Below are 21,975 nucleotides of genomic sequence, written 5' to 3'. Positions count from 1 at the left end.
GTAGTGATACATATTGCATCAACATTATTTTAACCTAGAATTTTCCAACAACTGAACTTTAAGATATCTATGGGCTACAATTCAAATGTAAACCATCCAACTCCTCACTCCTAAACGAAAGATGCAAAACTAACACTCCAAATTTGCTCATACTTTATCATTGGATATTTGTGGTTATTTTTCCATTGGAAAGTAGGACCTGAGAACATGGACTACAGATAAAATGTTTGAGATCCAGTGCACTAACCCGTAATGAACAAACTCTTAGCAAAAATACTAATGAATAATCCTTGATAATTGCACATAATATGTCCTTATTTACATACATATTTATGTATGCAATATACTTTATGAACATATCTACTATACAATGTGAAGCCCAGACCAAGAGACCTGAGAGAAGATGCATACCTCCTCAGACCTCAAGCAGAACACAGATGTTCTCCAGTTTACCTGTACAGTTGTGAAAGAAATCTTCAGGGATCCTTGGATTAGAGTAACGAGATATAGAGTCATGGCCATACACAACAAAGGTGAGTAATGATTCTGAAAATCACAGATAGATACTGTGAAAAATCAGGGAAAGACTGCTGGAGGAGAAACCATGCCACACATCTAATTCTATCGTTTACCATGAATATTTTCTTGAGGGAGACCATGGCATATAAGACAGAGGGAACGAAGAACACTGACATGCAAGAGCCACATGACCATAGTAAGGTTTCTTGACCTAAAAAGTTTTGCTCTGAGCCATAGCAACCTCTTGAACTCCCAACCTGAGAGGAGTATCCCCAGTGAGACTGAGTGAGAAGAGGCTTTAGATTGTTTCATCTCCCAAACATCCAGCTTTCATTGTCCACATGTGCTTCCCTTCAGTAAACAGCTGTCCCCATTACCATAAGTAATCATCTAAAAGGATCCAGTAGCACAATTATGCATAAACTCTGGGAGAAGAGAGGAGTACAGGAAGATAAGCAAAGGCACCAGGAGAACATACATCACAAGAGTCAATATCCAAAGAAACAGGCAAAGTTCAGATAATTCTCTGCTGCCTCAAAGAAATTATTCCCAGTATGATGGCTCTAAAAGGAAGACCTCAAGAAAGAGATACAAGTGTTCAAAGAATCTTTAAGACAACAGAAGGAAATAAAAAGTAAGTTGGCATAACTCAGACAAGAAGTGGAAGGAAAAGAAACATAAACAATTACAAAAATTAGGATAAATACACGTAAAATGAATGTGAAGATCATGGTAAAAATCACACAAAACAAAATAGAAATTAACAAAGATATTTAAATGATTATGTGAATGAGCAAACACATGAAAACAAAGAATACTCCAAATGAGTATTATTGGTATTCAAAAAGAAGAGAACAAATAAATGAAAAAAAGTGTTCAATGACATAATTGAAAAAACTTTCCTAAAATAAAGACTTGAATCTCTAGATCTTGTCCCAGAAAAGAATGCACAGAAAGATCAAGGCCAAAATATATTGTGGAAAGCCATTGAACCTCAAGGATAAGGAGAGATATTATAACAGATAACCAATAAAGGAGGGGAAAAAGAAGGCATTCAAAAGGGGAAAAACACAGTTTGATCTCAGATTTATCCAAAGCAATACACATTGCTATGTAATAGTGCAGAAGTCCACAGAATTTCAAGGGAAAGAGGCTTTACAATAATTTTAGAATCATCCAATTGGAGTAATAGAAAGATATTCTAAAGCTTGCGAGAACAAAGGGAAAACAACTTCCGTGAAGCTTTCCTTAAAATCTCTGAGGAGCAGGACTGTCACTGCTTCTGTAGGGGAAGGTCTGCCCATACCATAAGAAACAAAGAAAGAAATGAGAGGTTAAAAATCAGAAAGGGGGGAGAAAGAGAAAACAATCCTTATTATTTATAGATGATGTAATTGCCCACACAGAAAAACCAACAGAATCAACAAACTGCTAGAATTAGTAAGAGGGTTCTGTGAAGTTGATAGACACAAGATCAGCTTATAAGAATGGTAACATTTTTCTACATTAACAATAAACTACTAGAAAATATAACTAAGAATTAAAATTCCATTCACAATCACAATAAACTCATGAAATGTCTAGGAATTTTAAAAGAATTCATATGTCTCATGTACAAAAATTTTAAACCTACCGAAGAGATAATAGATGGACAGTTTACACTCTTGGATGAGAACGCCTAATATTAAGAATAAGTCAAGTCTTCCCTAATCAATCTAAAATTCAATGTAACCAAAATCAGAATTCCAGTTGAATTTTTGGTAGATTTCGATAAACTCAATCTAAAACTTATTTTTAAATTTCAATAAAAGTTGCAGGAACAGCTAGTTCAGTATCACAAAAGAAAAGCAAAGAAGGGGGGCTTGCTCCAAGAGACACTTTTAAAACACATGCAAGTCATAGTAATAAACACAATATGATACTGAGGGAAAAAAGAGAGACTAAATATATAATCGTATATCTTTTTAATATAATAAAATTGGTACCTTAAATCAATTGATGAATATTAGTCTGCAACGTAAGTAATGTTGGGAAAATTAACTCACTATATGAAGGAAAAAAACTGCATTCCCATCTAACAGTGTGTACAAAAGTGGATTTCAAACCAAAATGTAGAAATTAAAGAAATAAAGTTAACAGTAAATAAAGTAGGGGATTGTCATAACCTAGTGATGCAGAAAGACTTCTCAAACATAAGCCTCAAAGCACTGACATAAAGCAACATTGATGGATTTGATTAAATAAAAAATAAGAATTTCTGGTCAACTAAAGACATCATGTACAAAGTTAACAACACAACAACAACGTGATAGACTGGAGATGTCTGCAATCTAACATCAATAAGAGAATCATATCTAAAACGCCCACACATCAAAATCAAAGAAATAAAATCAAGAACCACCTCCACAAAACAGGCTAAGTAGATGCATAGGCAATTCAATGGAGGAAGAAACTCAAAAGCTAGCGAGCTCAAACCCACTAGTATTTAGAGAAACTCAAAATAAAATAACATTGAGCCCTTACTGTAAAGCCAGCAGATTGACAAAAACTGGAAAGCTGCCTGATGTCAGCCATTGGAGGGATGTGAGAATCAGAATCCTCATGCACTACTGATAAAATTTACACAGCTGCAGGCATTCTGGAGCACAAACTGGCTCCAGACAAACCAGTTAGATGGACACCACATTCTCACACAGTTGTATGAGGGACATATACAAGCAAACCCATCTCAACACAGTTAGTGGGGGCAGAAAGTTGGACACAAGCTATGTTGCCATGAATACATCCCTGAAAACATAAATGCGGAGAGGGTATCCTAAGGATTAGGTGACCACGCATCTCGGGGGCCTGGCTCAGCCACATTGTATGTCCATTGTCCTGGCATAATTATTACTAAGGCCCTTTTTAGCCTCAAAAGTGCCCCATCAACTAACTACACACAAGACTAGGCAGAGATAAAAGGAACAAACTAACGTGCAGAAACATGGATAAGACCTAAAAATATCATGTTGAGTGAAGAAGCAAGAAATTCAATGAGGTTAGTATGTCATGTAAGTAAAATAAAACATTATGTGTTTTTCAAGAAAGCAAACTCATATGCATCAAACACCTGGGATATTTGTTAAACACATTAGAATGATTATCTATGGAGTAGGGAAAGGAGAAGGAAGTTAGGGGATAAAAGAGAATAAATAATAACAATAACAAAATAATGATAAAAATTCTTTTAAAAGAGGGATTTTGTGGCATGAACTAAGGAACAGGATTAACCCACCCTCTAGACCTGAGATCCAAAATTACAGAGGTGGGGGATGGCTACTGCTTAACAGAGCCAGCCAATTAACAAATGAATCAAAGCAAAAATCTAAAAGCGGAAAACCAGCAGTAGAAAGGCTGGAGTTGAGAATTCTATTAATTTAAATATCCCATTACAATTACGAAACCATGGCGATTAATATTAGCCAGGAAAAGGCAAATGTTATCAACCTTGGTCAGGTAAAACCTAATCATGTAACTAATAAAAATAGTGGGTAGTGGGGTATAAAAGCGTAAAATTGTGCTAACTTGTTCATCTTTCATAGCAGGGAGTGCATAAATAAAGTCTAAATTTCAAACACGTAGGTATAATATACATTGTAATTGAAACTTTTAAAGCTCTTTATTAACTCATTTTTAACTTTGGATTCTCTCAGGTTCCAATATTCCTCGTGAACAATTTACCTAAATTTCAACTCCTTTGGGTTCATTCAGCTTCTTTTGTTAACTTCAACTAAAATTCAACTGAATAGTTAATATTAAAATTTTATATATAGTGTAATACATTCTAAAGTTATTTCAATTTTATTTTTATCAACCTGTCTACCTATCTGCTTAGGGCAACATCTAGAATGATGCCCACCAAATGTTAGCAATAATTTACGTTCATTTTCCTTGTGTAAAATTTTAAGATGCTTGTAACCTTTTTACAGAAACAAAAAAGCTATTATTAATAAAATGAGAGGAAAATAGTGAGGAAGTGGTGACAATAATAGAATCTTTCTTATTAGCTGTTAGGCTCTAAAAGTAAGTAGAGATAGAGGAAAGAGAATCAAGCTGCATGTGCCAAGTTTCCCAGAGCCATACTTTAATTGCAGAAAATTGAAAGCGAAATGTTATTCTGAGTGAGAGCCTAGTTGTAAAACTCTGCCTCCCCCTCCAGAGATCAGATTATCTTCTTAGGATCTCAGAAAGGCATAACCCAACCAGGGGCTGGTTTTACTCCACTGTTCACTACTGGAAAGGCAAAACCACAAGAGACAGTGAATGGAAACTTTGTCAAATTTGTCATCGACAACCAACCACTCTCTACTCTGCTCAGGACACACATCATTACATTTGACATTAAAAGGTAAAGTTAACCAAAATAGTGCCCATGATAGATGCACCAAATTGCCACACAGAATTCTCCAACAGAGGCTGCAGAGTAGTAGTCCTTGATATTCATAGTTATTTGAGTTAAATGAAGTCTGACATATTTCCACATGGAAATAGCAAGGAGAAATATTTTTTTCAGTCTATTAAATTTAATTCATTGTGTATGTTTTCCTTCCTTATCAGCAGTTCAAATTAATTTTTCTCATTGTCAACAGGCTGACAGTCTCCCACATCTTTAAATGCAAGCACATAATATTTGCTAGGACTAGCCATACCCACGGGTGTGGAAAACAGCATGTTCATTCCATTAGGTCTCAGCAAGGCTCCAACAATTACACAAAATAATTTATCCCTCGACAATCAGGTACATCTGTATCTAACTCTGCCTGTCAATTTCCATTTCAGCAGAAGAAATTGTGATGTTCTCGGGAGAGGAGTGATTGGTTTTCAATTACACACTGCTACAGGTGGAAGTCATCTGAAAACCATAATACCAGCATATGGATAACCTGCATGGCAGCATAATGATATTTGTGTGTATTTTACAAGTGCTTATCCAGGACTATGACAATGTAATCAGTTTCACAGGGGGCACAAATAACATGGATCTCTCCATTCACTGATTGCATTGAACACTGAAATAACGATCATCTAAATGCAAGGGTAGCATTCAATAGGAAAATAAATGATAACTGCAAAGAAAGGTTTCTTATCCTCTTTAAGAGATGAATTAATGGCAGACACAACCCAGAGAGGCAGCCTGCATGGGAAGTGTCCCCACTCACATACAGTGTGTGGCGAAAGTGCATTTGCCATTTTATCAGGAAAATCTTATGGAATCAGAAATGCTGTTTTTGAAAATTAATACTCATTCCAACATCCCTCTACTTCATTTTTTCATCTGCAAAATGAGGAAGCTGACACTTTCTCATTCTTATCTTCTAAGGGTATTTTAAGGACAAATGAAAGAACAATGTAAAAGCAGTTAGAGCTTTTGGGAGAAAAGTTCTCTGCTAATCCAAGCTGTTACTATTATTATCACCGCCAACCATACAGTGGTTTCAAATCCTAAAACTAAAAGCTTTTTCAGACATCTATTATTAAAATCTTATAAAAAAAAATCCTGCATTATTTAGCTCCTTATTAGAGGTGGGTAAACTGAGACCTAAAAAGAATAAGAAACTTCCTCAAGGTCACACAATGGCAAAGCAGGTAAAGAAACAGAAATATCGATTCTGTGTGCAACACCCCACAGACACAGTGGCAAAATGAATTTCAGAACCATTAACATGAGAAAGAGCCTGAACCAGCAGCTTTTAAATTTAAAAAATATCCAATTAAAAACACTAGTCCAGCAAAAATCTTACAGAAGCCCTTTGCAGAAAGAGTATGGATAAACCATTTTGCCTACCATTTCCTAGTTATATTTCTTGATGCAACATACATTTTTTATTGAGAGTCAAGAGAGAAGTACTTCTATGTGTATATTTTCCCTGTGTACTCAGGAGACGATTCTTAAAAGAGCCCTCAAAATGTCATCATTAAATACCCTGAGGTCCAACCATGTGAAGTTGTCTTAATTTGCAATACATTTTTAGAATAGATGAAGGAAATAAATATCTTCCTGCAAATGTATTTCCCTCAATTCATTTAAATTCAAGTATTTTCTGAGTGCTTTGCATACGCTGGTATTCTCTGGGTGACGGAGAGGGCTGCAGGGGGATGTTGGCCAAAAGGCATGTGTAGACTGGAGCCCCACGGCACAACCGGACGACACTCACTTCCATCCCGTGGAATATTCCAACTGACAGCCTGAGGTATACTTCGAGAATTCTTAGAAGTATCTCCCAAACTCAGAGCCCCACCACACATGACTCATTTCTGGGAGGAGTCTGGAGAGAGTAGTCCCACAAAGGGGCCCACTTTCATGAGCCTCTTGCTGCTCTTATTAGCGCTTTTTCATTTTAATGGGAGCTTGCTTGCTCATATTTTCTCGCATGTTTTTGACGGATTTAAGCTGCAGCCTGCCAATCTTCCGGGAATTCTCCCATGTGATCACACGGATGTAAAGTAACAATTGCAAAGGAATAAATTTGTTCCACATTAAAGATATTTTCAGCTGCTTTGGGATATCATTTCGAAAATTTTGGAAATGTTTCCGTCATGTTGGATAAGCATTATTTACACCCTCATAGGGAGGATGTCACCAAAATTCAGTCCTTGAGTAGATAATAAGAGCTTTGGGTCAGAGTGTTTACATTTGGGGCAATATTTCCCAAAAGCGGTAGGCAGAGAAGCTGGGCTTTCAGTCATTTATTACTTTGAATTTTATTTTTACATTTCACAGTTTCACCTTGAAATCCTAGTATTATTTCATTACCGTTGCATAAGAATTATACAACAGGATTTTATACATTTCATACATTTTTGTAAGCTGTTCTATCACAGATAAACTTCTTTGACGTTGTGGTCTGACACGTGCTCATAACAAACACACTGAAAGCCAAAAAAAAAAAAAATGAGCCTCATTTTCTAAGTGGGAAAGGCCGTATTTAATTATGTTAGGTACTTTGGCACTAGGTCGAAGCAACGAGAGCAAGGGTGCCACTGAATGTCCCTGAGGTGGCGGTTTGCGCCTCGCCATGATTCTGTACCAAAACCACTTTTCCCCTCTCTTTAACTTATTTTCTTTTTGTGCCTCCCTCTTTCTGACTCGTCTCTCTGTCACTCAATGTCTCCTTTTCCTGTCTACATCCTAAGCTTTCTGAACTCTGCTGCCAACAGTCATTGCTAAGCAATTGCTAACACCTATTCAGATCTGCTTCAAAATCCGCAGGTGCTGAGCCGCCCCACAGTAACACCTGTTACCACAGGCACTGGCCACTGGAGAGGCAAAAGAGCGTAAGAACTACAGGTGTGTGTCGCAGTGTCTGGAGTCGCGCTGTCTGGGTTCAATCCCGCCTCTGTCGCTTATCAGCTATGTGATCATTGTTCAACTTATTTAACTTTGCCATGCTTTAGTTCATCTTCTGTAAAGTGGGAATAATAGGAGCAACTACTTCATAAGGTTTTTGGAATCATTAAATGTCTTCATAAATATAAAGTATTTAGCACAAATGACACAATAAAAGCTTAGTAAATGTGAGCTATTATTATTAGTGCAAACCCCCTCTACTTTACCACCCCGTTGCGGCTGATTTCTTTGCTGTGCTAGAACACACCAAGCTCACACACACCCCTCCCAAACAATGATCCCTTATCCCCCAGGCTGGAATGCCTTCTCCATGATTTTCCAGTTATATCCCACCCTTCCTGTTACGGTCACCTCTGCCATGAGCTGTTCTTGGGACATATCATGTCACAGTGATCTCCCCCTACTTCTTCTGTATCATTTACACTCTCATATCCTTTCATTGTCAATTAGATACTCTAATGTGTGGTTCTGTAATTATTGTCCATGTATTCATGTTATCTTCATAGCTAGATGACAGCTCTGATCTAGGTCTCATGCGACAAATGCTGACAAATGGGTAGTTCCAAACAGGTGTTAATTCACTCTTTTGTGAACATCCTAGGGGGATTTGCTGTGCATTTAACAACAAAAAAGGGAAGCTTTCAAATTTTCTCTTTCTTTTCTTCTCATTCAATCTTAGCATTTAGAAAACAAGCTATGCATGCAGGAGAGCTTCCAATCATCACATAATATAAAGCTCACTAAGAGCACATTTCAAATACAAAGCTTGGGGCCAGCCTGATGGTGCAGTGGTTAAGTTTGCAGGTTCCGCTTCAGCGGCCCGGGGTTCACCGGTTCAGACCTCGGGTGCGGACCTATGCACCTCTTGTCAAGCCCTGCCATGGCAGGTGTCCCACATATAAAGTACAAGAAGATGGGCATGGATGTTAGCTCAGTGCCAGTCTTCCTCAGCAAATAAAAGAGGAGGATTAGTGGCAGATGTTAGCTCAGGGCTAATCTTCCTCCAAGAAAATAAATAAAGATAAATTAATTAATTAAAAAAAAGATACAAAGCTCTTTTGAAAAGGGCATAGATAGAAGGTAGATAGGATGTATGTGATTTAGTTCAGTTACACTCCATTTGTAGTCAATTGACCTAATCAGGAATTCCCATTCCAGGAATGGCAGCTCACACCACTCCAACCACCCTGTAGAGAAGATTCTGTTATCCATGCCTCACCCAACACCAGAGGATTTGCTAATTCATATAATGAATGTCAGAAATGAGTTTTCATTGGTGAAATTCATGGTTTGTTCATCTGCACTAAGGATGCTAGAACTGGGTTCTCGTTGGTGTTCAAGATACCTGGTTTAGCTAAATTAATTTTTTCCTTTGGTGAGGAAGATTGGCCCTGAGCTAACATCTGTTGCCAATCTTCCTCTATTTTGTATGTGGGATGCTACCACAGTATGGCTTGACGAGCAGTGTGTAGATCGCACCCAGGATCCAAATTCACAAACCCTGGGCCGCCAAAGCAGAGTGCATGAACTTAACCACTACACCACCAGACTGGCCCTTGGCTAAAATATTTTAGAAATATTCCCATTCTTGAATGAACAAGGTATAAGAAGCACAGAGGCCTATAACTTGTACTACGAGGGCTAGGGTCTGTTCCTATTTCCCAACTTGGCATTGGAAGACCTCTGGTTGCATAAAGCCACCTACAGAAACATCTATAGAAGCCTTCCTTTGGAATATTGTATATCTGACTCCAGCAACTCTTTCCAGCAGGGTCATGGCTGAGCTCCTAAAAGAATGGAAAGTTGGGTCTTCATCAAGCTTACAGAGCAGGCTGTATGTCTGCTTTGTTCCTGCTTGCTAATTAATAGGTGCTTTAAATAATAATAGTAAAAAAAAAAGTTCATTTGTGAGAAAATATCAGGAGGGAACCAGTACTTTGAACCATTTCCCTCTACATGTCTAAACTTCTGATTTATTCCCATTTAGAGTGTCCAAAACTGCCAAATGAAAGAAAAGAATGTGATATAAATGTGCACACACATGAACAAGGTAGGATATGCTGGCACTTTACCAACCAGAAAGCCATGGGAATCAAATCAATCGATCAACTAATACTTACTGAGTGCCTGCCAGGTGCCCAGAATCATGAAACTACAAGCTATCAGGAATTGGCATTTCAGATATCATCTAAAATAAATCTCCAATCTGGTCAGGAACAGTAAGCTAAATGAATACCGCAGTCTACACAGTGAGGTTAGAGTACCTGAGGGTTCCTAGAACATTGTTATTTATTATTCCAGCTTTTCTTGAGGGGGCAAAGTTAGATATCTGTCATACAGGGCCTTAACACACAGTCATGATTTATGGTCCATGTATTTGATTATAGGTCTAAGGAGAAAAGAAAAAGGCAGAAAAATGTAAGTAAGAGTATAAGAAGCAACATGACTAAGTCTCATTTTCCATCAAATTTTGCTTCATCCGCTATTATAATTTTATGCTAGATTACAAAAGTTTTGTGGTATGTATGTGTCAAGGGTGAAGTTCACAAATTGCCTCAAGCCCTAATCAGCCAACAATTCAATTGGACTCATTTGATGCTTTATAGGACTTTAGGTTCCTACATTCATCAGGATTTCTTAGTTTATCAAAAGTGTACTAGATAAATTAGGAAAATAATAAATCCTGTGTAATGTGTTGTTCTTATTTTGGGAAGAGGCAGCATACAAGGTGGATAGAAAGAACCCAGGTTCTCTGGCAGAACTTAGTTCAAATACTGGTTCAGGGAGCACTCACTATGGGCCAGTCTTTGCTGTAAATTTTTTGAATATATAAATCCTCACAAGTGCCCTGTGAGTAGATTACTAGCATTATCCCCATTTACAGAGCACAGCACAGTTACATAACATGCCCAAGGACAGCAGCTAACAAATGGCAGGAAGTAGAATTTGAACCCAGGGGGTTTGGCTCCAGAATCTGTTCTCTTAAACATAGCATCTGCTCAGAGGATGAAACGAAAGTCCGCATGAAAAACTCTATACAGTAGTAGGCACTCAATACATTTTACTCCACTTTCCCTTATTTAGCAGCCAATTTTATGTGCTGTGGGTGCTCAAAGAATAGACATTCATCTGGTAAGCAAACAGACCATTAGGTTCTAAACAGCAGCACAGACACAATATACTAATGATCTCATCAGCCACAGGCACCAGAACTATCCTGGCAGGTGAGGGTTAGATAGTTTCTCTCCCTCTTCTCTTTCTCTCTCTCATCTCTTCACCCCCAGAAGACATTGTATAGTCAGAAGGTTTGTGGGCTCTATTTTTTTCTATCTCTATCCATCTCCTCCCACAATTCCTTCCACTCAAACTTTCTCTACCAAAGAAAAATTGAGATTGCCAAAACGTGTCATAGGCTGTAATGCATTTCACAGCTGATGAAGCCTACAATTGGTGAAAACATTTAAATAATATGGCCACAAATTTCTTTTCTGCAAGCCAACTACAGTTATGTTTATGGCTTTAATATTATTGGGCAATTGTATTTTAATAGATTTCATGTTGATGCCGTACAGAATCATTAGATCTATGAATGGAAACTCTCTCTAGAAAACATATGACACAGAGTGCTAATTCATTAAATATGGGGCTTTTCACACCATTTCCAGGATGGCAGGTAGACGATGTGTTGTGATGGTACTCATCCTGAGCAGTGGCTGTCATCATGGCTCAGTCATGTCCCAAGACTTGTGCTTGGTCAAAAGCAGTTTATCTCGCAGTCACCATCCTCTCTCATCTGGATTACTGCAACAGCCTCTACCTTTGACCCCCTTCTGTCTATTCTCAACACAGCAGACAGACTGATCCTTTCAAAACAGAAGTCATTTCACTTACAGGCATATAAGAAAATTGAAAACATAGGACCATACAAAAATTTATACATAAATGCACATGGCAGAATTATACATAATAGCCAAAAGGAGGAAACAACCCAAATGTCCATCAACTGATGAATGGATAAGCACGCTGTGGTATATCCATATATATAATGGAATATTATTTGGCAATAAAAAGGAATGAAGTACTTATCTATGCTACAACATGCATGCACCTTGAAAACCTACAACATGGATGCTAAGTGAAAGAAGCCAGTCACCAAGGACCACATATTATATGATTCCATTTATATGGAACATCCAGAATAGGGAAATCTAAGACAGAAAGTAGATCAGGGACAGGCAGAGGGGGACTGGGACTGACTGCTAATAGGTACATGGTTTCTTTTGGGGGTGATGAAAATGTTCTGAAATTAAATAGTGGTGATGTTACACTACTTTGTAAATATACTAAAAAAATCACTGAATTTTATACTTTAAAAGTGTGAGTTTCATGATATGTGCATTGTATCCCAATAAAACTGTTATTAAAAAAGAAAAATAGATGTCAAATCATGCTCCTCTTCTATTAAAACAGTGCAGAGGCTCCACAGCCCATTCAGCATAAAAGCCAATGTCCTTGCAGTAACCTTCAAGGCCTTACATGATCTGTCCTCACATTCTGACCTCATCTCCCACTGCTGTCTCCTTTGCTCACTCAACTCCAGCCACACTGGCCTCTTGGCTCTCCTTGAACAGGTCAGGCACACTCATGCCTCAGGGCCTTTTCCCAGGCTATTCATGCTGCCCAGAAGCTGATCCCCTAGGTATCACAGGGCTTCTTCCCTCACCACCTTCAAGTCTTTGCTCAAATGTCACCTCAGTGAGGACTTATCCTGAGTACCCCACTTAAAACCACTGTCCTTCCCTGCCTACCTCCCTAATTCTGCCTTATTTTTCCCAATTTCCCTTATTGCCTTTAAATTCACTAAATAATTTACTTAATTAAGATATTTATTGTATGCCTCCTTCCACTAGAATGCAAGCTTCATCAGGGTAGATATCTGTGGCTTTTCTATTCACATCTGTATCCCCATGACCCAGAACAGTGCATGCCTGAGACACAGCACATGCTCAGTAAGCACTTGTTGAAGAAATGAATGAACAATCTTTCCAATTTAATTCTCTCCATCACAAATGGTCCACACTGACCCGAATAGAAAATTCACAAGAATCCAGAAGTGGAGAAATCTTACATTATACATTCTGTTGAACCTGGATTACTCAGTCTTCTCTAGATGACACTCAGTATTCCTAATCACAAATTACAAGGAATATAATATGAAGGAGATTTGATTCAGCTCAACCAATAATTAAGAACTGGGGACACGAGCTACACAAGAAGGGCATGATCATTGCCCCTGTGAATTTCACACTTCATCATAAAAGGTACAAGTTGAATAAGTAATTAAAAGTACATGATGTTACAAAGGGTTAGTATGGGTTGCTGCGGGAAGAAATGACATGGGAACTCACCTGTCTAGATCTTCAGGGAATGAGATCAACAATAAACACATAAATAAGATATTAACAGTAGAAATGCTATGCAGAGAATAGAAATCTGGTGATCTAATAGCGGCTGGGAGGTGACTTTGGGTAGACAAGGAAGGAAGGCTTCTACCAAGAGGGGACATGTACTGAGATTGAAAAGACAAGAAGAAGCCAGTCAAAAGAGGCGCCGAAGTGTGTGACAGGCACTTTAAGAAGGTCAGTAAGGCTGAGGCTAAAGCCATCAGAGAAAGCAACATGCGATAGAGCTGGAGAGGTAGGCAAGAGAGATGTGAGCCAGCTCTAAAGCCTCATGTGGAGTTGATAACATTACCCTATGAGCAACAGGAAACTCTTGCAGGGAGAGAAGCAGGACACAATTGACACAATCAGATTTTACTTCTAAATCATCATTTTGGGGGCTTGATGGTTAAGGAATTGCAGATGTCTGAGAGTAGGAGATGGGGGAGTAGCTAGAAGGGGGTTGCAATCATCTACTCAAGGGAAGGTGGTTGCTTTGGCGTATATGCAGGAAGCACTGTGACTTAATGAGTTATTCCTTACATGAAGGTTAGGGAGTGATTTAAAGGTGGCACTAATTATGCAACAATCTAGAACATCTCACTGCTTGTATCCCACATTTCTCAGGGATGAACATGAGCCTGTAGGATCAACCCTCTCGGTTCATGAGTCAGAACTCACTGAGACAGGTGGTAATATTAGCAGTCCTGTACCCACCAGACTGTGAGGTCTACTACGAAGGCAAGCATACATGCCCTCCTACCTACCAATGGCTCCCTTCTCCTGCCATCTGATGTGTCTCCCTGATTCATTCTCTATTTTTCTGGATGGACTGGAGATCTGTCCTGATACCCTAACCAACCCTTGCTACCCTACTGCATGCCCTGGCCTCTTGATGGCCACTCCTCGCTGTCATGCTCCACCCACCCGATCAGACTAGTTTGGGTATTCTCTCCAGACTGAATCAAGTCCAAATTACCACAGCTTTCTTGAACACCACCATTGGAGCAGTAAGTTACTCCTTTGGCGTAGCCCTGAATTTGTGTTAGTCTCCTAGAAGGTGGTTATGTTTGGTCCTGGCTTTCTGTCCCTCACCATTAACTGGTACCTCTGAGGTCCTAATGAAGTTTATTCAAACTTTCATAGGTATTAACCGCTGTTTCAGTTGTCTATTGCTAAGTAACAAGTCACGTAAAGCTTAATGGCTTAAAAAACAACAATATATTCTTCTTCTGGTTCTGCAATCTGGGCTGTGCTCAATTATTGTGCATTTTCTGCTCCATGAGTGTCTTCTGGTGTTGGAATGTCTGAGATAGTTTTTCATTGATGTGTCTGGCATCTCACCTGGGTTGGCTAGAAAAGTTGGAGAGGGGTATGGGGACAGGCACATCTCTTTCCACATGGCCTCTCCATGACGCTTACTTGGGCATTGTAGTCTCAAGTAGTCAGATCTCTTACTTGACAGCTGCTTCCAAGAGGGAAGAAGACCCAGAGTGTCATATCTGCCATATTCTTCCCGTCAAAGCCATCGGCAGTCTAGCCTATTCAAGGAAAGGGAACAGACCCCACCTCTTGATGGGTAAAGCAGCATGGGTGTACAAGAGGGAAGGAGTTGATGGTGGCCATCTTTGGAAACAAGCTCCCAGAGCTTCACAGAGTAATTTCTAAGAACTCACCCCACAGTCTTCACTCCATTCCATTCACTCCATTTCCAAAATCGAAGATAAGATGAATACCAGGGATAAAATGTGGCCACTCGAGTCAGGGGTGGAACATTTAGGAATGGGATAAAAAGGATTTTAGGTGGAGCACAGCCCTGTTCTTAGAACTATTTTTACTGTGGGGAATGCTCTTTGGCTCACTTCCTTTCTTCTCACTTCTTCCTCTTACGTGGCCCAAATAGCAAGGCAGTGCTGGGGCTGCCTCCCACTTATGAGTCCTTCTGCCTCTGCCCATTGCCCCTGGGCAGCACAGTTACTAGGGAAGCTCAGCCAAGGACGTCTCAGAGCAGGACTGCTCACACCTGCCTTGTGTCCAGGCTTCATGCTGAAGGGGTGAGAGGGACCACTGTCCTGTTCATCAAGGTAGAAGGTATCTGAGAATAAGTCCAAACCTTTATGAGTTAGAAAAAAAAGCACGCTTTGTTCCATATGTATATTTTCCACAAATCTAGTATTAGAGGTATAAAAAGGATGTATTCAAGAACACTAAGATTCAGGTCCTGGCCACACACTTACACAACTAACAATTTGTGGCCTTATGAAGTCATATCAATTACACTACCCCTGCCCTAGACTGGAATGATATTAGCGTTTTCATTAAATGGCTCTTTAAGTAAAGAGGCAATATGCTCTTTTCATTAAGCTTTTAATAATCTTAGCTTGAATTGGATTAAAGAAATCACTAAAGGAAGCCATCAACAAAACAAAAACAATCTCTCTACTTATTCTGTGGCTATTTTCCTCATCAACTCTTTCCAACTAGGACAGAAAATCACAAGCCCTCAGTGTTTAAGGTACTGTTAAAATTCCAAGAAGGTAATGGTAAAGTAAAGGTGTTTTCTCTTAATGAAGTCTATTATAAAATATTGGCAATAGGAGAACTGCTAATTAGCCCAAAAATTAAATTTTTTTTAAAAAGGAGGAATATTTCTTACAAGTGGCAACAGCTCTCAAAACAAAAATCCTCATGATATAGCATCCTCTTTGCTAGCACTGAAAGAGAATTTCTCATTCCATTAACAAATTCTGCACCAATAAATTCTTGAACTCATTTAATAAGAACTGGGTGTTATAAATGGGCTGTGGAAAAAACATAAAAATCTCCCTCAGGGTGATTGTGGAAAAGGAAACAGTATAATATCCTTCGGGAGGAGTGAAAAAGATGTCAACACAGAATAAGAGAAGAAAAGCAGCAGACCAGCTAGGAGAGGGAGAAACAGGGACACAAGAAAGGGAAGGATTGGCATAGAGTGACCAGACACACCACTGTATGCAATCAAACGTGATTTGCCCTTATAGCAAAACTATTCCTAATTGCATTTACGCATCACTTAATGATGGGAATACGTTCTGGGAAATGTGATGTTAGGCAATTTCATCATTGTGCAAACATCATACAGTGTACCTACACAAACCTAGATGGTATAGCCCACCACACACCCAGTAGGTACTACTATATGGTACTAACCTTATGGAACCACCAAACGTCATTGACCAAAATGTCATTATGTGGCGCATGTTGTATTCTTCATATTGCTATAGTCATTAAGCATATATCAAAGAGAGGTCTCAAATAAAGGTCTTTCAACAGCACTAGTTATGCCAAAGCATAGATTCTTAGTGGGACCAGTAGCAATATGGTAGTCAGTTTTATCCATTACCTCTTTGTTAATAACCCACACTAATGGGGTTCCTCCAGTATACGTACTGAAGCATGTACTCAAAAGCATGCTTTCTCTTTTTCTTATCCCTTCCCTTGTGTGTGTATATGTTTTTCGTGATTCTGAAACTTGGTGTTGAAAAATTTCCAATGGACCCTACCTAGCTTCAGAGATTGGGATTTAGCAAACACATGGCAGTTCCAGGTATCTCTAATTGTAATAAATTCCACAGGTTATTCTGATATATCACAAACACAGGATCATTGGCACAGTGGAAAGACTTGAACAGAAATTAAGGATGGTGGGTTAGAGTCTTGACTCTGAACTAACGGCTTTTAAGCCAGGACCATGAGACCTTAAACAACTCACTTAGCCATTCTGAAAAAATTATAATAATACTTAGTCTTTATATTTGTTTTAAAATGTGAGCTATTGACATTCATACTTTAATAAATAATAACATATCTCTCATAACTTTCTATACCTGTCTATCTTTCTATCATCCTACCACTCTGATTTCCAGCACATCATTTGAATTTAAAAAGACATGACCATTAAAAAAAACACAAGAAAGAAAATGACTCTTTTTTCTAGAGATTTTTGGCAAAACAAAACCACAACACATTTAATATTTTGCTATTGAGGAAACATGTTGTTCTGTTCATATGTTGGGATATTGCCCACCATATATAAAGGTCAAGAGGGTAACTTTAATTTTTTGAACCGTTGAGTGCCAATACCACTCTGAATAAAAGTTAACCCACACTGTGCCACACACTGTCACAAAAAACATGATAACATTGATCTTGAGAAAAGTTGTGAAGAATAAATGCAATAGCGAGTCACTTAAACCCTGTAAAACATTCTAAAACCTAAATGATTATCATTCTTAGGTATATATATATATAGCAAAGTACTCTACTGTGATTTTTTAGAATATTCTATTGACAAAGATGTCAGAGAATTACTTTGAAACCTTTGCGGGAAACCTTGAGAAGGATAAATAGAGGGATGCCCAGTATCACTAAGGTAACCTCCCTCAGAATAGTGAACTGTCTGGGAAATGGGCATAGTCAAATCTTTGTGTTTGAAGAACAAAAAGAGACAAGCTGCCCAATATCTGGGTATATGTCTCCAGAAGCAGTGAAGGAAGAGTGGTTCTAGTTCTGAAAAGAGACTAAATGAACTGAACAGCAAGAACCACGACCTTGAGAAGCCAAGTGAAGGGTAACTTTTTCTGAGCATGGCTCTGAGAAATTAAAGTTGTTCTTTCTCAAAAGTCAACACTGGCAGAGCGCCCTTGGCCAGTGTGGAGATGTGAATTAGCAGCATCTGTCAGAGCAGGGTGCATGATGTTGTCAACAGCCACCCAACTTGGCAGCTGCAAGCAATAGCATTAGCAAACTGAAGAGGATTCAATTTCTCCTCTCTTATAATGGAAATTGAACTGACCTTTCGGCCGCCATTTGGATGGGAAAGCCCTCAGGTTTCATGGAAATTTTAAGAGAGGAAGGATCCCCGAAAGGGAAGATACTGTACTTCTTGCCAATATATAAGAAGATTCAAATCAATTTTAATTTGTGTTTAAAAGTCATGGAGGAGTTGAAACTCAGTTATATATCTACAAATATGTATTAGGGTCTCAGGAAAGGTATTCTTCAAAAAAATAAAATTTTCCTTTAGAAATGGTGAAGATATCTTGGGACTGATCATCTGTCTGTACACACTAGAACTAAAAATCTACAAGGAAGAAGACAGATATAGAATGCCCATAAAGGCAAAGTACTAAACTTGCTAAGGAGGAATCGAAGGATACGCACTCTAACATAGGACCAAGTCAGAGTCAGGGAGGAAGACGTACCTATGGCAGAGACGAGTATCACACAACAGCCCTAAGCCCAGCCTCTGGACAACTGGTATACCTTCTTAATAGAACAAGTTTTGAAGTAAAATGAAATGCTAACCTCTCTAAAATTGGCTGCAAGAACTGAGATTCTGTCCAAGTGATATAGAAAGAGTGTCACTGCCTGGCGAATGTGTGGATTTAGCAGCAAAAGCAGTGAGAATGAACCAAGCACCTGAAGAATGTGGACTAACCCACAAAATGATGGCATCTGTGAAATAGGAGTTGAGACATCATAGCAGTACCGGGCGGAACAACACCAGCAACAAAAGCAATCGGACCTACCTACAATCCACAGGCAAGAGCGGAAAAGAGAAATTGGGAGCTTTCATCCTCTGGAATATAAATACAGCCTTGAGATGGATAAATGTAGCAGCGTCCAGAGTCATTAAGGCAACCTCTCTCATTCAGGGACCCAAAATTGGAGCCCCAGTAACAAAGTCTGGGTTGAGACTAGATTCACTCACCTTTTTTTAAACCAGATTTTAATTTTTCTGTTTGGCATAGGCTTAGAAAAAAAGAGTTTAATAATGTCTATATATGTCATACTTGGGAGAAATAAAACACTGGATGATGATGTCTACTGATCTACTGTGAAGATTAACATAAATGACATAACAAGACAGTAGCCTTCATTTCCAAGGCCATACCTTCACAATATTAGATAGCCAGGCTGACACAAATAAATGCTTGCTAAATATGAAATATTTACTAACAATGGGCCCTCAAGCCTCTATGGGTCACACATAAGCAACGTGGGAAACAGAAAAGCAGTACAAGAGTGCCCAGTTGCAATTATTCAAGAGGGGTGAGATTTTCAGTGCTGGGCAAGAAAAATGCATAAGATATTTTCCATTCAGTTGAACTCAATTAATTTTTATGTGCCAGGCACAACTAACTGTGTACCAAGTACTTTCAAAAGATGCACAAAAAAACAAGGTAAGGATGTAACTTGGGTGAATGATAGATTTTATAGCCAATTACTGGGCAGAAGTTGGAATGAGGCATGACTAAGGAAAAGAAAGGTCAATGTTTGTTTATATTGATTACCTGGGCAAAGAGGACAGTTGGGGAAGTGCCGTGGAAAGATTTATTAATAAACATTAATAATGATTCCTATTGTACAATGAATTAATTCTCTCGGTGGAAGACAATAAGCAAGTGATAACAAAGTTGTTCAGGAAATTCTTGGGACACATCTATCAGCAAGAGTGGTTAGAACTGAGAGATCTGGAAATGAGACCAAAATGAGCAGAGGCACCATGACCATGGCTCACCGAAGGGTTTAGCATACGACTGAGTCTGGGAGAGGACATGTGTATAGGGTTGGGTGGTAGGAAATATTGCTAACAGCTAGGGTGTAACTTGTCCCTAGACCTGGCCCAGTAGGACCCACATGTCTGTTAGCATGCAAGGAGAGGATGTAGGTAGGTAGTGACAGATAATCCATTTGCAAAAGATGTCACATTCACGGGCAGACAGCTGGGAACGTCCACTTTCACAGTGCTCCTCTCAGAGTCTCATATCTGTACATCTGCACTGTATTGGGTGTCTTATGCACATTAATAATACAATTATAAAGTTACTAATAACTCTGTAATAGGACAATCCCCCTCTTCCCTTTGAAAACAAAGTATCTTTTTGCTTTTCCTGCTCTTTTATTAATGGTAGTGAGAAATGTATCCCTGAGTCCCTCTGATCTGCTACAGAATACTGAAACAGTAACCATGGAAAGAAATACCAGATGGTATGCATACGGCTTTAGGAACAACTTTCAGAAATGGTCACTTTGGGGTTTTTTATTTTTTTAGCTTTTCAAAATGTATTTAGTTAGCAAAAAATAATGAAACAATTCCCTCAAATAAATGGAATCTCCCCTGGACTTAATTAGCAAAAGTAGAATATTCGGATTAACATGGATCTTCTCCAGAACTGGTCCAAGAAGGTAAATTATGTTAAGAACTAACTTATACCCTATTGTCTCCCAGCCTGGTAATCAAGGAAGTCGTTATGGTAAGTGTTCAGAATGGCTCACAAGCAGTCACAAGCCACACGCTCACATCCTAAATACACAGTAGCGATAAGGCCCTTGTATGGTTCGCCATAGATGGCTCACCCAGGCTGTCCAGATGTGATTCAGTATTGATTACTTGTACAACAAATAGCACAATATGCTCCAAGACTTGAAGCAGCACAGCCTGACTGTGTTAAGACAATAATAGAAACAGTGCGTGGAGTTATCAATAAGCTTGCCTACTACCCTGCAAACGCTGTGAAAAGAGTTATATTTAATGGATTACCACTCTGCAGATATTCTCGGGAGTTCTATTTATAGACCAGATGATACAGGCAAACCAACAAAATATGTCTCTCAAGTGATATCATAACCATGAAATACAATTGTTTAGTACTCGGAAAGACAGAGTCTGTAACCAGGTCATTTAAACACCCTCTCAGCATTTTCAGCACCATAATATACATATTAATATTTTAAACACATTCTTAGTCTGGTCAATGCAAAATAGCCACCTCATAAATCTTTAAGCATTGCAATATCGTTTTCATTCTAATCATTTTAATATCCCTAAAATTCTGCCCTACATATTTGCCTTTATTTATGATCCTTAAAAATACATTGAACATATTTGTTTGTAGTTTAACTCTTTGTGACAATTCAGACTTTAGTTCATTCTCTGAGGTTTAGGTTAGGATGCATATGTTCTACTTTCTTCTTTAGGATTCTACCATGAAAGCATATGTCAGATGCCCTCATTCTGTTGCACACCATAAACATGTAAGAGTTCCAGAATTAAGATTCTGGGTCTGAACACATTACGGATGTTTTCCTATTGAATTCAGTTCAGCTGCTGCTAAATCCAAATACGTTTTAATGACTCTAACTCCATGAACTGGCACCAGTGATTATAATTATTGTCTGTATAACTGAAAGATCTACGCCTCAGAAATGTAATATACTTGTCCGTATATGAGGCTATTTAGTGCATCTCTGGATTTCTTTAATCTGCCAGGGAAGGTTCAGAGATGAGTATGAATGGAAGGACTGGATGGAGCTAGTTTGCTCTGCATAAGAAAACGGAGCCCTGTGGCCTGCTGGTTAAGTTCTCCCTTCTCCGCTTCAGTGGCCCAGGTTTCCAGGTTTGGATCCTGGGCACAGACCTACACCACTTGTTGGTCACACTGTGGTGGCAACTTACATACAAAATAGAAGAGGATTGGCACAGTTGTTAGTTCAGGGCTAATCTTCCTCAGGCAAATTAAAAAAAGAAAATAGAGTAAAATTTATTTCTATACATACGAAGGAAGCTGCAGAAGCAAGAAGAAG

The 21,975-nt window shown here is 38.8% G+C and overlaps 1 protein-coding gene and 1 pseudogene across 1 annotated transcript in view; both read right to left on the bottom strand.

Moving 5' to 3' along the window:
- LOC139046581 (ubiquitin-conjugating enzyme E2 variant 3 pseudogene) overlaps nt 1–7,576 on the bottom strand; it is a 111,170-nt pseudogene extending 103,594 nt beyond the window's left edge.
- The window catches only part of HS6ST3 (heparan sulfate 6-O-sulfotransferase 3), a 658,248-nt gene that overhangs the window by 267,920 nt on the left and 368,353 nt on the right, over nt 1–21,975 (bottom strand). The gene's annotated exons all lie outside the window — the stretch shown is intronic.

Source organism: Equus asinus, chromosome 11 (assembly GCF_041296235.1).
Source record: "Equus asinus isolate D_3611 breed Donkey chromosome 11, EquAss-T2T_v2, whole genome shotgun sequence".
In the NCBI taxonomy this organism is placed as follows: domain Eukaryota; kingdom Metazoa; phylum Chordata; class Mammalia; order Perissodactyla; family Equidae; genus Equus; species Equus asinus.
The sequence above is the reverse complement of the archived record's forward strand: the minus strand, read 5'-3'. Positions and strand labels throughout refer to the sequence as shown.